The sequence below is a fragment of the Pinus tabuliformis genome, chromosome 3_2 (assembly GCF_031772625.1).
Source record: "Pinus tabuliformis cultivar Carrire ecotype Pingquan chromosome 3_2, CPIR1, whole genome shotgun sequence".
NCBI lineage: Eukaryota > Viridiplantae > Streptophyta > Pinopsida > Pinales > Pinaceae > Pinus > Pinus tabuliformis.
Genome location: NC_142302.1, coordinates 709,751,475 through 709,767,660, shown reverse-complemented (window position 1 = coordinate 709,767,660; position 16,186 = coordinate 709,751,475).

Genomic DNA, 16,186 nt, shown 5'->3' with positions numbered 1-16,186 from the left:
TAAGTTTTGTACTGGCACGATTTGGTTTAACTGTCGACGTTGTTTTTTTGGCGTTCGATGGTTATGGGGCCCTCGCCGTTGGGCCAACCCACCGACCGATGCAATTTTGACACCCGTCGGCCCCCCATTTCATGGAAACGATATATATAATATAACACATTTTCTATGGCTTAGTTGGCCAAGTTTCACCATCGGCAAACCGGGCCAAATTTTTTTATTTTTTATTTTATGTTTAGACATAGGAGTAAAAAAAATTGTCCGCTGATTTTGGGGGTCACTAGACATTTTAAAGAGGCAATAAATTCGTCACAACCAGTGGCCGTATTCCAGTGACCACCGCCGGTGCAAATTTTCACTCGCCTAACAGACCGCTAACCTTGTTGATGTCACTATGCCACATGGCACTCTGTCATTGGTATGTATTGCCCTATCATCATGCTGACATCATCATTCATATGCTGACATCAGCCCTTCCATGTGCCATCCGGTGATTAGTCATCTTCGATCCATATGACCATGTCACCCTACTGACATCACCAGATATATAGATGACTTATGCATTTGTACTACTGACATCAGCATGCCACATGGCACTGTCAGTCCTGCGTGCAAAAAATTTAGATGTTTTGGAAAAACTTCAACGGGCCATAACTTTCTCATACGATGTCTGTTTGAGGTTTCATTTGCGCCGTTGGATTCAAAATGGTGAGCTCTTTGATTTGACATTGGTTTTGCTCCATTTTGAGGACTTAAAAATTTTGGCCTTTTAGTATCCTCTTGGATCATTCCTCCCCATTAATGATATTTTGGACTACCAAAATCTTTTCAGTCAATTTGAAAGTGAGGGAATTGCTCCCTCACTTTATCATTTTCAATCCAACCAGTCTTACGTGGATGCATTCCCTTGAAACCAATACGAAGGTACTCCCCGTCTCCCCATCATGAAGTCTTAGTTCTCCTGTCAATAATAATATCCTCAAGTAGTTTGTCCAAGTATTCCAGTGCAAAGTCATCCATTTTATGAACCCGTCCAACCTCTTTAGTGTCCATGATCAAAGGAGGCTCATGAAGCTTTAATTTTTCAACATTCACCACTGAGTACATCTGCATGTATGCTAGAAAATTGAGGTGAAAAGCATTGTCCCCAGTCTTCTCTAATATGGTGAATGGGCCATATCGAATTGAGCTCAACTTCTTTCCTTCCCCTTTCATTTTGTCTTTGTTGATGTGGAGCCACACCATGTCTCTGACGTAGAATTGGTGTATTGGTCTTGACTTTTCTCCAACTACTCCTACACTGCATGGTGAATCATTTGAATTCGCTAAATGAAATTTCGTTCTTTGTCCCTGTCATCTTTCTCACTGGAATCTTCATCTCTCCCAAAGACCATGTATAAGGGATCCTTTGGAAAATATCCAAAGCATGTCTCGAACGGTGAGCTCTGAGTGGATGAATGTACTGCCTGATTGTATGCATGTTGTACATAAGGAAGTCTTGCCACAATAGCCCCGGAGTAAGTGTATCACTGTGTGGTTGACAACCTCTGTTTGCTCGTCAGTCTGTGGATGAAATGTCATGCTCCTCTTCAACTTGGTGTCCATCATTCTCCACAAACTCATCCAAAACTCTCCAAGGAAATGAGAGTCTTGATCAGACACAATGGATGTGGGCAACCCAAAGTGGACCCATACAAATTGGAAGAAGAGATGAGTAGTCTACTTTGCAGTGATCTTCTTTTTACAAGGCATTAAGACACACATTTTGCTAAATCGATCCACAACGACATACAAATAGTCATGACCTCTCCTAGACAAAGGCAAACTGCCAACAAAATCCATTCACACACTTTCCCATGGACAACTTAGAATAGGGAGCGGTGTGTAGAGCCCTAATTTTCTATTAGTGGGCTTACAAACTGAGCACAACACACATCCCTTTACATATCAAGTTACAATATTTTTCATGTGAGGAAAAAAAACAAAACCTCTACAAATGACACAAAGTTTTCCCTACACCAAAATGGCCCGACACAAGAGAGGTATGTGCCTCTCGAATTACATGTATTTTTTCATTGGTGGGGATACAAAGTTTTCTGTGGTACAACAATTTTGCCTACAAATGGTAATTGTATACGTGCGATCCAAGAGAAATCTTTGCATAAATCTCCTTAAAATCTTCATCATCAACATACTTTTCAGCATAACTTTCAAAAGTTAAAGAAGCATTTTGAAAAACTACAGATGTAGAAATGGGAGGGCGAGAAAGCATATCTTGCACTTTGTTGTTGGTGCTCTTCTTGTATTTTATTACCAAGTGAAATTGTTGGAGGAATCCCATCCATCTGAAATGACGTGCCTGTTGAAGTTTGGTTTGTGGTTAGAGGGACTGCAAAGGCTAGTGATCTGTGTGAATGATGGTCTCCTTGCCAATCAAAATAGTCCTTCCACTTCTTCACGCTTTGAACCAAGTAATACAACTCCTTGTCATATGTGGGATAGTTCACAACAACGCCTTGGGAGAGTGTCTCTGAATGGTAACATACATGAATTCTCTGTTGCATCAATGCTGCTCCCATGGCGTACCCACTAGCATTTGTCTCAATATCAAAAGGTTGTTGGAGGTCAAGTAAGGCCAAAACTAGTGCACTATTGATCTTCCCTTTCAGTGTATCAAATGATTTATGTTGCTTTCCTACCCACTGAAATGTTTGCTTCATAGTTGTCAATGCATATAAGGGGGATGCCATGACAGAGAAGTTAGTAATGAACCTTCTCCGGTATTTTACTGCACCCAAAAAGCTACGAACCTCTGTAACATTGGTGGGTTTAGGGCACTTTAAAATCATATCAACTTTAAAAGGATGTATTTTTAATTTTCCACCTCCAAAAATGTGATCCAAGTAAACCAAAGAAGTCTTACCAAATTCACACTTAGATATTTTGAAAAAACAATTTTTCTTTTTGCAAAACATCAAGCACATTTTTAACATGACTTACATGATCTTCCCATGTCCTACTGAAAACAAGAATTTCATCAAGATACACAAGTACAAAATCATCAATAAAAGGCCTGAAAATATCATTCATCACCCTCATTAATGTGGTCGAAGCATTGCATAGTCTGAATGGCATCACCAACCATTCAAACAACCCTTGTTTTGTCTTGAATGCAATCTTCCATACATCATGTTCTGCAATCCTGACCTGATGATAGCCACTGCGTAATTCCAGTTTGGTGAAATAGACAACATTTTTCAATTGATCTAATAAATCATCAATGCAAGGGATAGGGTACTGATTGTTCATTGTTATTTTATTGAGTGTTTTGTAGTCCACTCACATCCTCCATTTGCCATTTTTTTTTGGCACCAACACAATGGGTGAGCTACATGGAGAAGAACTTGGCCTTATGACCCCTTGGTTCAACAATTCTTGCACCTGTTTCTTTATCTCCTCCATATCAATGGATGACAACCTGTACATACCAATATTTGGTAAAGAAACATCATACTGCAAGTGAATCTCATGTTGGATCTTAAGCTTTGGAGGAAACCCACTTGGTTCCTAAAAAAGCCCATCATAGTTAGAAACAATTTCATACAATTTTTTTTTATGAGTGGGATTACAACCTTGGAAAGCTTCATATATCTCTGCATCTTTTTCTCTCACAACCATGAGCATCCACCCATTGTTGGAATTGATCAATCTCTTCATCTGACATGTACTTACAAGACTGGCACTGATTTGGCACAATTAGATCTAACAATGTATTCCACCTCATCTTTCGTGAGATGATACTTGTTTTCATGGAAAAAGAAAATTGCTTTTCTATCATACAAATTTGGACTGCCCAATACAATGCCACATATATCTAAAGGTACAATATCAAGGTCAACCTCATCTACTAGTTTAGATGCAATCACAAATATAGCTCTACACTGCTTGGTTACATGTAATTTGGCTTTATCAGACACCCAACCAAGAGGGTAGGGTTTTAGATGAGGCTTGGTACCTAACCCTAATTTATTAACTAAGGCTTCTAATATCAAATTTGGTTGTGAGCCCAGATCAAACAAGGTTTAATGTGGAACAATTTAGTCCTCTTTCATTCATTAACAAGAGACTCATTTGAAGAACTTGTACTTGCATGCAATTCAGAATTTTCATTAGCATGAAGAGAAAGGGTACCTTGTATGCCCACTGTTGTGATTTGTGTCTCGTCACCGGAGTTGGATCCAAGGTCCCGTTATACGGTTGCCACCATATTTTGCTTGCTCTTACCACCAAATCTCTTTGGCTTCAACTCTAGATGCAACTTCCAACAATGTTCATCATCATGGCCTTTTTTCTTGCAATGTGTGCAAGATGTATTTTCTCCTTCTTCCTTATTGGTTGTAGCTTCCTTCTTGTCCTTTTCCTTGTCTTTTCCCTTGAACTTGCCATTATGAGGTTTGAAAGATGATTTCTTGGGTTGATATTCTTTGTCATTCTTGCCCCTTCTTTCAAGGTGAATGGCCTTCACACTGGTCGCATCAATAGTAGTAGGCTCAAATAACAACAAAGAATGCCTGATGTAACTATGTAAAGCACCAATATACTTTGTTACAGTTTCTGGTGAATCAAGTGAAATGCCCAAATTCAAGGCTTGTTTTCTAAACTCTTCTGTGAATCTTTGTACATTTTGACCCTTTCCTTGTCTCAAATATTGCCATTCCATTAAAGCCTTTTGTTAATAACCCAAAGGATAAAATTGATATTTTAATGTAGAAACAAAATTGGACCAAGAAGAAAGGAGATTACCCAAGTTTTTGTTGCCTTTCTGCAACTTGCTCTCCCACCAAACGAGAGTGGTGCCACTCAGTCGAAGAGATGATAATTGGATCCTGGCCTCATATTCCTCGATCTGTTGAATCCATAAATAAACCTTCATCTGTCTAATCCAATTGTGTAATTTCTTTGCATTACTCTCTCCATTGTATGTGGACAAATCAAATTTTACATCTAGCTTTAAAAATCGCTTCTTAGGTGCATTCCTATGATGCCTGTTAGAATGATGAGAAGAAGAAGAAGAAGAATTGTCATTAGAGGATGGAGAGGGTAGTTCATTAGGCTCTCCTCTTCTACGATCATGATTACCAAGGCATGATCATCTAGATATTTCTTCTCAAACTGGATTGTCTTCTCATATTCTACAAACAACTTGTCGACTTTCTCTACCATGGTGAAGAAGATCTTGTGATAATTTCACTCTTCTTCCATTCAAGCTTCCTCATCTGCCATGTTTTATCTTCATGTTGCATGCCCTACTTTGGAATCAAAGGATTTGAGTTTTCCTTTTCCTCTTTGGAGCTTGTTCTTGGTTAGCATTCACTCATGTAACTCGCATCAAGAAGAACTTGGCTCTGATACCAAACTTGATCCAGATCTTTTACTTTAAGGGTGCATACAAAATTGCGTACGAAAGAGCATGTGACCAAGTGACATAAACACATAAAAGAAGTAGAATTCAAAAGCAATCATGAGATCAAAGGCACACAAACAACTTGATAATGGAGTTCACCCAGTGTGGGCTACGTCTCTAGGCCCTAATAAATGTGGAGAGGAATCTTTCATTAATTGGAAGTGAAATCAAATTACAATTAATTACAAAATGACACCTTATACCTCCACTTTCTGGAATGGTCTGAAAATGCAAAACTCTGCTACAAAAATGGACAACATCATTGAATTCGTGGCACGAAATCATGTCAAACTACTATAAACTTGACCATGTTCTGAGCAGGTGACTTTTGGGGCTCTAAGGAATACTTTAGATTCCCTACAAGATTCTCTACAAAAATATTCTCCCAAGATTCTTAGGAATATTTCTCAAAAACCAAGCCAGGCAGGGCGCAATTTTGGTTCGATGTTCTGCAAGCGCTATGGCAGGGTTCCTTGGGCGTGTTTCCTCCTCCCCATTTGGTGGTTGAATCCCTTTAAATATTAAATCAGGGATTCTTGGTTACATCAACCCACTTGGCCACTTGGTGACCTTCGGTTTGTCAGGCTGTTGGTCGGTCAGTGGTCCCGGGTTCAAATCCCCCATGGGCGCGTTGAGTTTTGATTGGTGCGATTTGGTTTAATTGTCGACGTTGTTGTTTTGGTGTTTGATGGTTATGGGACCACCGCTAGCGGGCCGACCCAACGGTCGACGCGGATTCAACACCCGTCGGTCCCCAATTTCATGGAAACGGTATATATAATATAGCACATGTTATGTGGATCGGTTGGTCGGGTTTGACCGCTGGCTAATCGACCCAACAATTTTATTTCTTTTTTCATTTTTAGCCATAGGAGTAAAAAAAACCATCCGCTGATTCTGGCGGTCACCAGACATTTTAAAGAGGTGACAAATTCACCACCACCGCCAATGTACATTGTCACTCGCTTAACTGACCTTGCTGACGTCATGCTAACGTCACTCTGCCACGTGGCGCTCTGTCATTGGTCTGTATTGCCTTATCATCGTGTTGACGTCATCATATGTACGTTGACATCATACCTACCACGTGTCATCTGGAGATTGGTCATCCTCGATCCCTACGGTCATGTCACCTTGTTGACATCAGTAGTCGTACGGATGATATCAACATGCCACGTGGCACTATGGGTCCTGCTTGAAAAAAATTTAGTTGTTTTGGAAAAACTTCAGTGGACCATAACTTTCTCATACAGTGTCTGTTTGAGGTTTCATTTATGTTGTTGGATTCAGAAAGACCATCTCTTCTATTTGAGATTGGTTTCACTGTATTTTGAGGACTTAAAAATTTTGGCCTTTTAGGATCCTCCTAGATCATCACTCATATTTTCAAGGGAGTTGTTATCAGCTACCCTTTTTTATCAATAAACAAGAAGAAAAGCTCATTAGGATTGGAAGTTTTGATTCAGCTAGGTGTAGTTATTGAGATCAGAGCTTGACATTGTTATTTTTACTTTCATGTGATGTATGAGACTTTTACTTTATGATAATGAGAAGTTGGTTATTAAGTTGCATCTGAGTTAGTTTTAGAGGGTTGAGACCCTTGGGTTTGGGCCCAACCCAGAGGATTTGGTCCCTCTTTTTTACTTTTGTTTTGTTCTTAGTTCCAAGCATTTCATAGCTTTATTTCATTACAGTAGAGGTTAAACTATAAAAACTTGTGATTTCAAGCTTCTACATCACCTCTCATGTGGGATAATGGTTGGAAGGATTTAGAATCTCAACCCAAAAACATTGTTTTTATGATTTTTTGGAAATAGATATATGTTAGTTGTCCTTCTTCATATGTAACTTTTGTAACTTAATATTCAATTCAGTGATCATGGTAGTGTAATGGCATACAATAGATGTTATTCAAATTCAACTCATATTTTCCATCATAGTTTATATCATTGTGTTAATAATCAATGGATGTATGTATGTGGCTGGTTGCAGGGTTGTGTTGATCTACAGGGGAGGGAACCTCTTTCACCTCCATTTTGGACTTCTCCATCTTCTCTTTCCATCCCTCAATTCAGCCCCCAAAACTCTATTTCCACAGTCACTCTGCCTAGGAAATTTAAGGCACTGTGGGCATTCATCCTAGTGCAAGAAAGACCTCTGAGAGGTCTTGGGATTTGATAGGAGGCTTACCCAACCTTCCTTCACTATAACAAACCCTAATCTACCTCTTCATTCGCTCAAGGCATCATCTCCACCGTAAAAAGGCTCTCGGAACCCCTCTTGTAGAATTACAGGTCCTCCTATAGCAATACATGACCTCTTGTAGCAGCACCTATAGCAGGCCTGTAGCACCACTTTTCTTCACTTGCTTTTCTCCCCACTTCAACCTTAGCTCATTTAAGATGAATAATGACCCCAAGTTGTGATTTTATGATCAAGAGAAGCTCCTAGACCACTCCAAACATTCCTTTTCCTCACTGCAAAACATAGTAGAATTAGTGTTTTTCAATCACAAGTTGATACAAGTTAGATTTCTGATTTTCAAGAAAGTGTTAAATAGATAGATGATACATGCAATTATGTTGTTTATTTGATGAATTATGCAAGATAGAGTAGATTTCCTTCTACAAGTAGATTAGCCCTTTTTCTTTCATTAAATGATTAATTAGCATCTACAAGTTGAACAAATGGCATTTTCACTTTTGTTAGAAAATTATATATTACGGAGCAATGGAACACATAAAATATTGCAGAAATATAAACACAGAAAACGCACAAAACAAGAGAGACACAGATATACGTGGTTCACCCAGTTTGGGCTACGTCCACCCCGAACAGCCAGTCCTTCCTTTCTATTATCCAGCAAAATGAAGAGACACAACCTACAGCAAATCCGCTGTAATATCCTCTGTTTTCTCTCACAGTCTCACCTCTCTATTTCTCGCTCACAGAATACACATCTATCACACAGCCTCAAATACAATACCCTCATACAAAGAGAGGGGTTGCCTTCTAGGGCAAAAAACCCTAAACTAAACATAAGTTCTATCATCAGATCATCCGCCTAATGAACGGCCTAGTTTGACTAGAAATTACTATACTTTTACAAGGCAATTTTACAGTTGTTTTTAGCTTCGGGGGCGCTGCCCCCGAAACCCCCCGCCAGGGGGGGGCTCCCAAAGGTCGCAGCCGCCCCCCCTGGACCCCCCCTGCAGCGAATATTTTACGGGCGGCGTTGCCGCCCCCATTTCGAACTGGGGTCCTATGTGGCGATACCTTTGAATATAGAAGATAATCAGGCTCCACACCCAACAATCTCCCACTTGGAGACTGATTGTAGCAACTCCACCGCTGCTCCATTTGCTGGACAATGACTCCTCTTTGGACCTGGCTGTTTCTCATCTTCATCGTCATCCTTGAAGACCAACTGAAACTGAGCATATTCTCAGTTTCTCCCTGGTTACAACTTTTGTTAGCATATCTGCAGGATTCTGGCTAGTGTGTATCTTTTCCAGCTTCAACTCTCCATCTTCCAACACTGATCATATGAAATGATACTTGAGCTGTATGTGTTTAGTCCTGGAATGAAACGCTGAGTTCTTTGCAAGATGAATGGAACTTTGGCTATCACTATATAACGTGCCCATATCATGCTCCTTACCCAATTCACCCATAAACCTTTGTAGCCAAATCATTTCTTTACTAGCCTCCGTAGCAGCAACATACTCTGCTTCTGTTGTTGAAAGTGCAACAACACTTTGGATTTTTGAAACCCAACTGACAGCTGTTCCTCCAACAGTAAATACATATCCTGTAGTGCTCCTCCTGTTATCTCTGTCACCTGCCATATCTGCATCAACATATCCTTGTAGGGAGATGTTTGAACCACCAAAGCATAATGCTTGATTTGTGGTACCTTTCAAATATCTGAGAATCCATTTCACTGCCATCCAATGTTCCTTTCCTGGATTGTTCATGTACCTGCTTACAACTCCCACTGCATGTGCAATATCAGGACTCGTGCAGACCATTGCATACATTAAGCTTCCAACTGCTGATGCATATGGAACTTTAGACATATAATCCATGTCTTCTTGGGTCTTTGGGCACATTTCCTTGCTAAGTTTGAAATGGATAGCAAAAGGTGTACTAACTAGTTTTGCATTGTGCATGTTAAATCTTTTCAACACCTTTTGTATGTACTCATTCTGAGACAATGTTAATTTACGATTTTTCCTGTCTCTAGTTATTCTCATACCAAGGATTTGTTTTGCAGCTCCCAAATCCTTCATTGCAAATGAATTTTCCAGTTTTCTTTTGAGCACATTTATTTCCTGCATGTTAGATCCTGCAACAAGCATGTCATCTACATACAATAACAATATAATATAGCTGCCATCATTTTGCTTTTTCAAATAAACACAATGATCAGAGTGACATCTAGTATAACCTTGTTCAGACATAAACTTGTCAAATTTTAGATACCACTGCCTTGGAGCCTGTTTTAAGCCATACAAGCTCTTCTTCAACCTGCACACTAGTTTCTCCTTCCCTTTCACCTCATATCCTTGTGGCTGCTGCATATATATCTCTTCCTCCAAATCCCCATGGAGAAAGGTTGTCTTTACATCTAACTGCTCAAGATGCAAATCTTCAGCTGCTACAAGACTTAAAATAGTTCTGATTGAAGTCATTTTAACAACAGGAGAAAATATTTCATCAAAATCAATACCTTTCTTCTGTGCAAACCCCTTCACCACAAGTCTAGCTTTATACCTCTGTTTTCCTCCATCTTCTTCCTTCAGCCTGTAAACCCATTTATTCTTCAATGTAGTTTTTCCTACAGGAAACCTGACTAAATCCCAAGTCTGGTTATGCATTAAGGATTCCATGGCTACCTCCCACTTCTTCCTGCTTTCAACCTGCATTGCTTCTTCATAACATTCGGGTTCACCAGAATCAGTCAACAATAAATAATATAATGAAGGAGAGTATCGTTCAGGGGGTCTACTTATCCTGGTAGATCTTCTAACATCACTTTCAGGTGTTTGGGGTGCCTGTTGTTGTTGTGGTGGTTGCTGTTGTTGTGGTTGTCGATTATTATTATTTTCAGGCACCTTTACCTTTTCAGTGATTTCATCAAGAACTGCGTATTCCTTGTTTTCCTTTTCCTGTTTCTTTTCCTGCAACTGATTCTTATACAAGACCTTTTCATTGAATATTACATCTCCGCTCCTAATGATTTTGTGATTTTCGTAATCATATAAGCGATAACCAAAATCATTAACACCATATCCAATAAAGGTACATTTCTTTGACTTTGCCTCAAGCTTTGTTCTATTTTCTTTATCAATATGGACAAAGGCCTCACAACCAAAAGGCTTTAAAATAGAGTAGTTTACCTTTTTACCTGTCCATGCTTCCTCTAGAACACCACCATCCAAGGAACTTGAAGGCCCTCTGTTTATTAGATAAACAACAGTATCTACAACATCTGCCCAAAACTGTAAAGGCAATCCTGCATGCAATCTCATGCACCTTGCACGCTCCATGATTGTTCTGTTCATCCTTTCTGACACACCATTTTCTTGTGGTGTTCTTGGAACTGTCTTCTCTCTGCGAATTCCATGCTCTGAACAGTACCTATCAAACTCTTTGCTGCAATATTCACCTCCATTGTCTGATCTAAGACACTTCAATTTCTTTCCTGTCTCAATCTCAACCAAAGCTTTCCATTTCTTGAAAGTATCAAATACATCAGATTTATTCTTAATGCAATAAATCCAAGTTTTTCTAGTTGCATCATCAATAAAAGTAGCATAATAACGAGAGCCACCAAGAGATGATACCTGAGCAGGTCCCCATACATTTGTATGCACAAGCTCTAATTTTTCATTCTTCTTTTCTTTCCCAACTCTGAGAAATCTGACTCTCTTCTGTTTTCCATAAATGCAATTCTCACAGAAGTCCAAATCAACATTCTTCAAACCCGGCAACAAATTCCTTGAGTGAAGAATCTTCATCCCCTTTTCACTCATGTGTCCGAGCCTATGATGCCATAATGCTGCATCTGCTCCTTTGGAAGTTAAAGCATTAACAGAGTTAGAAATACCATTGCATAAATACAATGTACCAACCTTTTCGCCTTTTGCTATTACCAGGGCTCCTTTGGTGACCTTCCAAGCTTTATCTGTGAAAGTTGTCACACAACCTTCACCGCCTAATTGCCCTGTTGAAATCAGATTTTTCTTTAGATCTGGAACATGCCTTACCTCCTTTAATAGCCATTGGTTTCCATTCTGCTGTTTTACAAGAACCTTACCCATTCCAACGATTTTACAGGGTTTATCATCACCCAGACGAACTTGTCCAAAATCTCCTTGAACATAGTCATGAAAGTATTTCTTATCAGGTGTGGCATGGAATGAAGCCCCTGAATCTACCACCCAGGAATCAGTAATATTTTCAAAAGAAAGAATCAAAGCATCTTGTAACACCTCACCTGTCACATTTGCTTCATGATTGTTTTCTTGTTGTGCATCTCCTTCTTTTCCCTTCCGAGATCTACAGTCTTTCTTTAGGTGTCCTTTCTTTCCACATTTCCAGCACACTATCCCCGATCTGGACTTGGATCTGCCTTTCCTTGATTTACTGCGATATCCTGAGCTCTTTCCTCTTTCCATTTTTCTTCCTCTAGACTCTACACTCAAAGCATTTCCCGATGTCTCACCAGATCTTTTCCGTCGCATTTCCTCACTAAGGATAGCACCGACAACATCATCAAACTTTAAAGTACTAGATCCAGAAACAGAGTTACTAATGGCCATTACCAAACCATTCCAACTTTCTGGTAATGAGCACAAGAATAACAGAGCTCTAACTTCATCATCAAAGTTTACCCCTACAGAACTTAACTGACTTGTAACTGTATTAAAATCATTTAAATGGTTTACAACAGATCCACCTTCCGACATATTCATATTAAATAATCGTTTCATAAGAAATACCTTGTTTGAGGCCGAGGGTTTTTCATATAGTTTCGACAATGTCTGCATCAAACCCTCTGTCGTGGTTTCCTTCGAAATGTTGAAGGCGACTGACGCAGCAAGGCACAACCGTATTGTTCTGAGTGCCTTTCTATCCAAAAGGTTCCATTCTTCGTCTTTCATACCCGTCGGCATCTTTGTTTTTCCGCCCAATGGTAGGTATAGATCTTTCTGATACAGATAATCTTCCATATGCATCTTCCACAGCGAGAAGTTTTGGCCGTTAAATTTCTCGACCCTAAACTTACCATCTTCCGCCATTGCTCCCACTCGAACCAGGAAACCCTTCTTTCCTACGAGTTTATCAGCCAAATAGACCTTCGGCTCTGATACCAGTTATTAGAAAATTATATATTACGGAGCAATGGAACACATAAAATATTGCAGAAATATAAACACAGAAAACGCACAAAACAAGAGAGACACAGATATACGTGGTTCACCCAGTTTGGGCTACGTCCACCTCGAACAGCCAGTCCTTCCTTTCTATTATCCAGCAAAATGAAGAGACACAACCTACAGCAAATCCGCTGTAATATCCTCTGTTTTCTCTCACAGTCTCACCTCTCTGTTTCTCACTCACAGAATACACATCTATCACACAGCCTCAAATACAATACCCTCATACAAAGAGAGGGGCTGCCTTCTAGGGCAAAAAACCCTAAACTAAACATAAGTTCTATCGTCAGATCATCCACCTAATGAAAGGCCCAGATTGACTAGAAATTACTATACTTTTACAAGGCAATTTTACAGTTGTTTTTAGCTTCGGGGGCGCTGCCCCCGAAACCCCCCGCCAGGGGGGGGCTCCCAAAGGTCGCAGCCGCCCCCCCTGGACCCCCCCTGCAGCGAATATTTTACGGGCGGCGTTGCCGCCCCCATTTCGAACTGGGGTCCTATGTGGCGATACCTTTGAATATAGAAGATAATCAGGCTCCACACCCAACAACTTTCATAGCTAGAATCAGTTTTCAATCGTGATTCCATCAGCAAGCTTTCACTATAGTGTAGTAGGAGGAATGGTCTTTGAACAACTTGATCTAATTTCATGCTAAGGTTGGCATCAGTAGAACCTAACCTACTATGTATATAACACTTTAACCTCTAAGTTTGTACCAACCTCGGTTTGATAATTTGAGTTGAGGAGCCCTTGGGAGTTGCAACATTCTTGGTGCAATACCAGGGCTCACCAATTGTATCATTTTGTCCTTGTATATCAGGATATTGGTATCTTTTAATGCTCCTTACCTTGTGTCTACATGAAGGTTTCTAGAATATAAAATCTCATTCTTGGGAGCTATTTGTAATAAGTTAACATACTTTTTATTTAACATTTTCTCAATAATTTTAGGGAAATCTTCCAAAGAATGTTACCCAGACCACACATATTTCAGAAGCATAAATCGGTTTTATCTTTCAAGGCGAATTCTGTAGCAATGTGCCCTTCTTTCCAACATGTATAGCAATAAAATATCCCTCAGCCTTGACCACGTCCTTTGTCATTGTGTCCTCCTCCTCGTCTACCATAACCTCTTTGACCTTGTCCTCTTTCACCAAAAGATGATGATTCACTAAATTGATCTATAGCCTGAGTATGATAGATAACATGGTAATTAGATTTAATTTTTCCATTAAGTGGGCATTCCTGGGTGGAATGCACATTGTCCTCACAGATAGCACACCACTTTGGCTTGGAGTTTTGTAGGTTGTATTGACAATATTTAGTTGAGTGGTTAGAGGCAACTTGGCAGATATCACAATATACGTCGGACTATATTCTTCGAACATATTGGTCAAAATAATCTACAAACTTACAAGTATCTTTCATATGTCCTTCCATGTGGCAATTAGTACACCAAAGATGATTCTTTTGTAGTGCCAATTGCATTAGAGAGTTTTGTAAATGGTCTATTTTGTCTTCAATTTTGTTGTCAGTTGATGAGATAGTCGACTGGCCTTCGTCATCTTGCTCAATGTGTTGTGCTAATTTTAGTGCCTCTTCATAGTTTGTAACTTCATGCATTCGAAGTGGTCCTCGTATTTTATGAAGTAGACCAACCACATACCATTGAAGTAAAATATGTTCGTCAATGGTATATGGAATCTAGCTCAACAAATCTTTGAATCATTTGTCATATTCTCATACATATTCATTTGGTCTTTGCTTAATTTCCTTTAATTTATGGGTTGTCAGATGCTTAACATCTTGTGCTTTAAAAAATGTAAGAAAACTAGTTTTAATTTCGCTTTTTGACTTAGGTTATTTCTCTATAAGGTTCATAAGCCATGTTAATGTTTTTTCTCCTAAGGTTGTAGCGAACTGCACCATTTTCTTGTCTTCATCGATTATATCGTTCACACTCCAGAATTTTTCGCAGACAAACCAATGCTTTTTTGACTCTTTGCCCCATCGTAGATGGGTATGTGGTTTAGACCCATTTTGATTGAATGAGGTAGTGGCGGTCAAGATATTAGACTATTACTTAAATGGTTGTTATTGTCAGGCTCGTCATCGGATGACATATTCTTATTATCTTCTTTGTAGTTGATAACTTGTGATAATGATTCGTCAGTCTAGCACTCCTTCTCTATATATTTTGTGAACCAACGTTCTCGAGGTTGTGACTCTTCATTGACGACTTCCGTACTTTGCGTTTCTTCAATGGATACAAGTTGTAGTAGGGGGGTACAATCATGAGATTGGTTAGTTGGAGAAGTACTTGTTATACTTCATTATTATTGTTTGATTGATCTTGGTCATAATTTTTTGTCTCTTGATAGTTTCTTGGTTCTTGTTCGTTATACTAGACTACAGATATTTCTGAATAATTTCACGACTGAAGAAATTATCGAACGTTGGGAATCATTATTGCCATAGTTGAAGTTGCTCTTATTCCTGAACCAAAGTAGCCAATTTCAATGGAATATACTCGCTCTCTAGGGGTTATCAGTAGACCTCCATTCTTTATTGGTGCGGGCAATGCTACACCTCTCAACTCTTTTAAGGAGTCACATACATCTTCGCTCTCACGCTCCTGATTTTGCATTCTTATCCTTTGGTATTCTTATTCCCTAATTTTCTCTCTTTGTTGTTGTCTCTTGTCCCTTGTTATTTTCTGTATATCAGTCGATTGTTTATATTGTCAATCACTCTTTGGTCAATTATTTTCTTATTGTTGTTTCCTGGGAGTCGACTTCCTTCTTTCCATCCTTATTGGTTACATGTACTTCTCCAAGTTTATTTATTTCTTTTCATTTTTCTTCTTTATTTCTTACGATCTATGACCTCCCCCCCCCCAATGCCAACCTGACTTAGTGTCAATTCACAGAGAAGTATCCATCAACCATGATTATTTGCTTAATAAATAATCCCATGATTCCTTTATACCTTTACACTGAGCATCAAGAAATTTTCACCACTTGGTTTGATCTTTCTTCCAATCGGTATTGGCTGGTATCCCTAACGGTGGTCAGTACTTGACAATATGTCCTGCACCTTTTTCAAGAAGGAACTTGTGTAAAAGGGTAGGGATTGTGCAAAAGAAACTATCGTGTAGGTCGTTGTAAAATTTGGTCTTAATACGTTCGATCAAAGTTCGGTCTTCTATTTCTTGCTCTTTGCAGTAATCTTCAAGGATCAACTCAAGCCACTCATATAGATTCATTCGATATTTCAGTA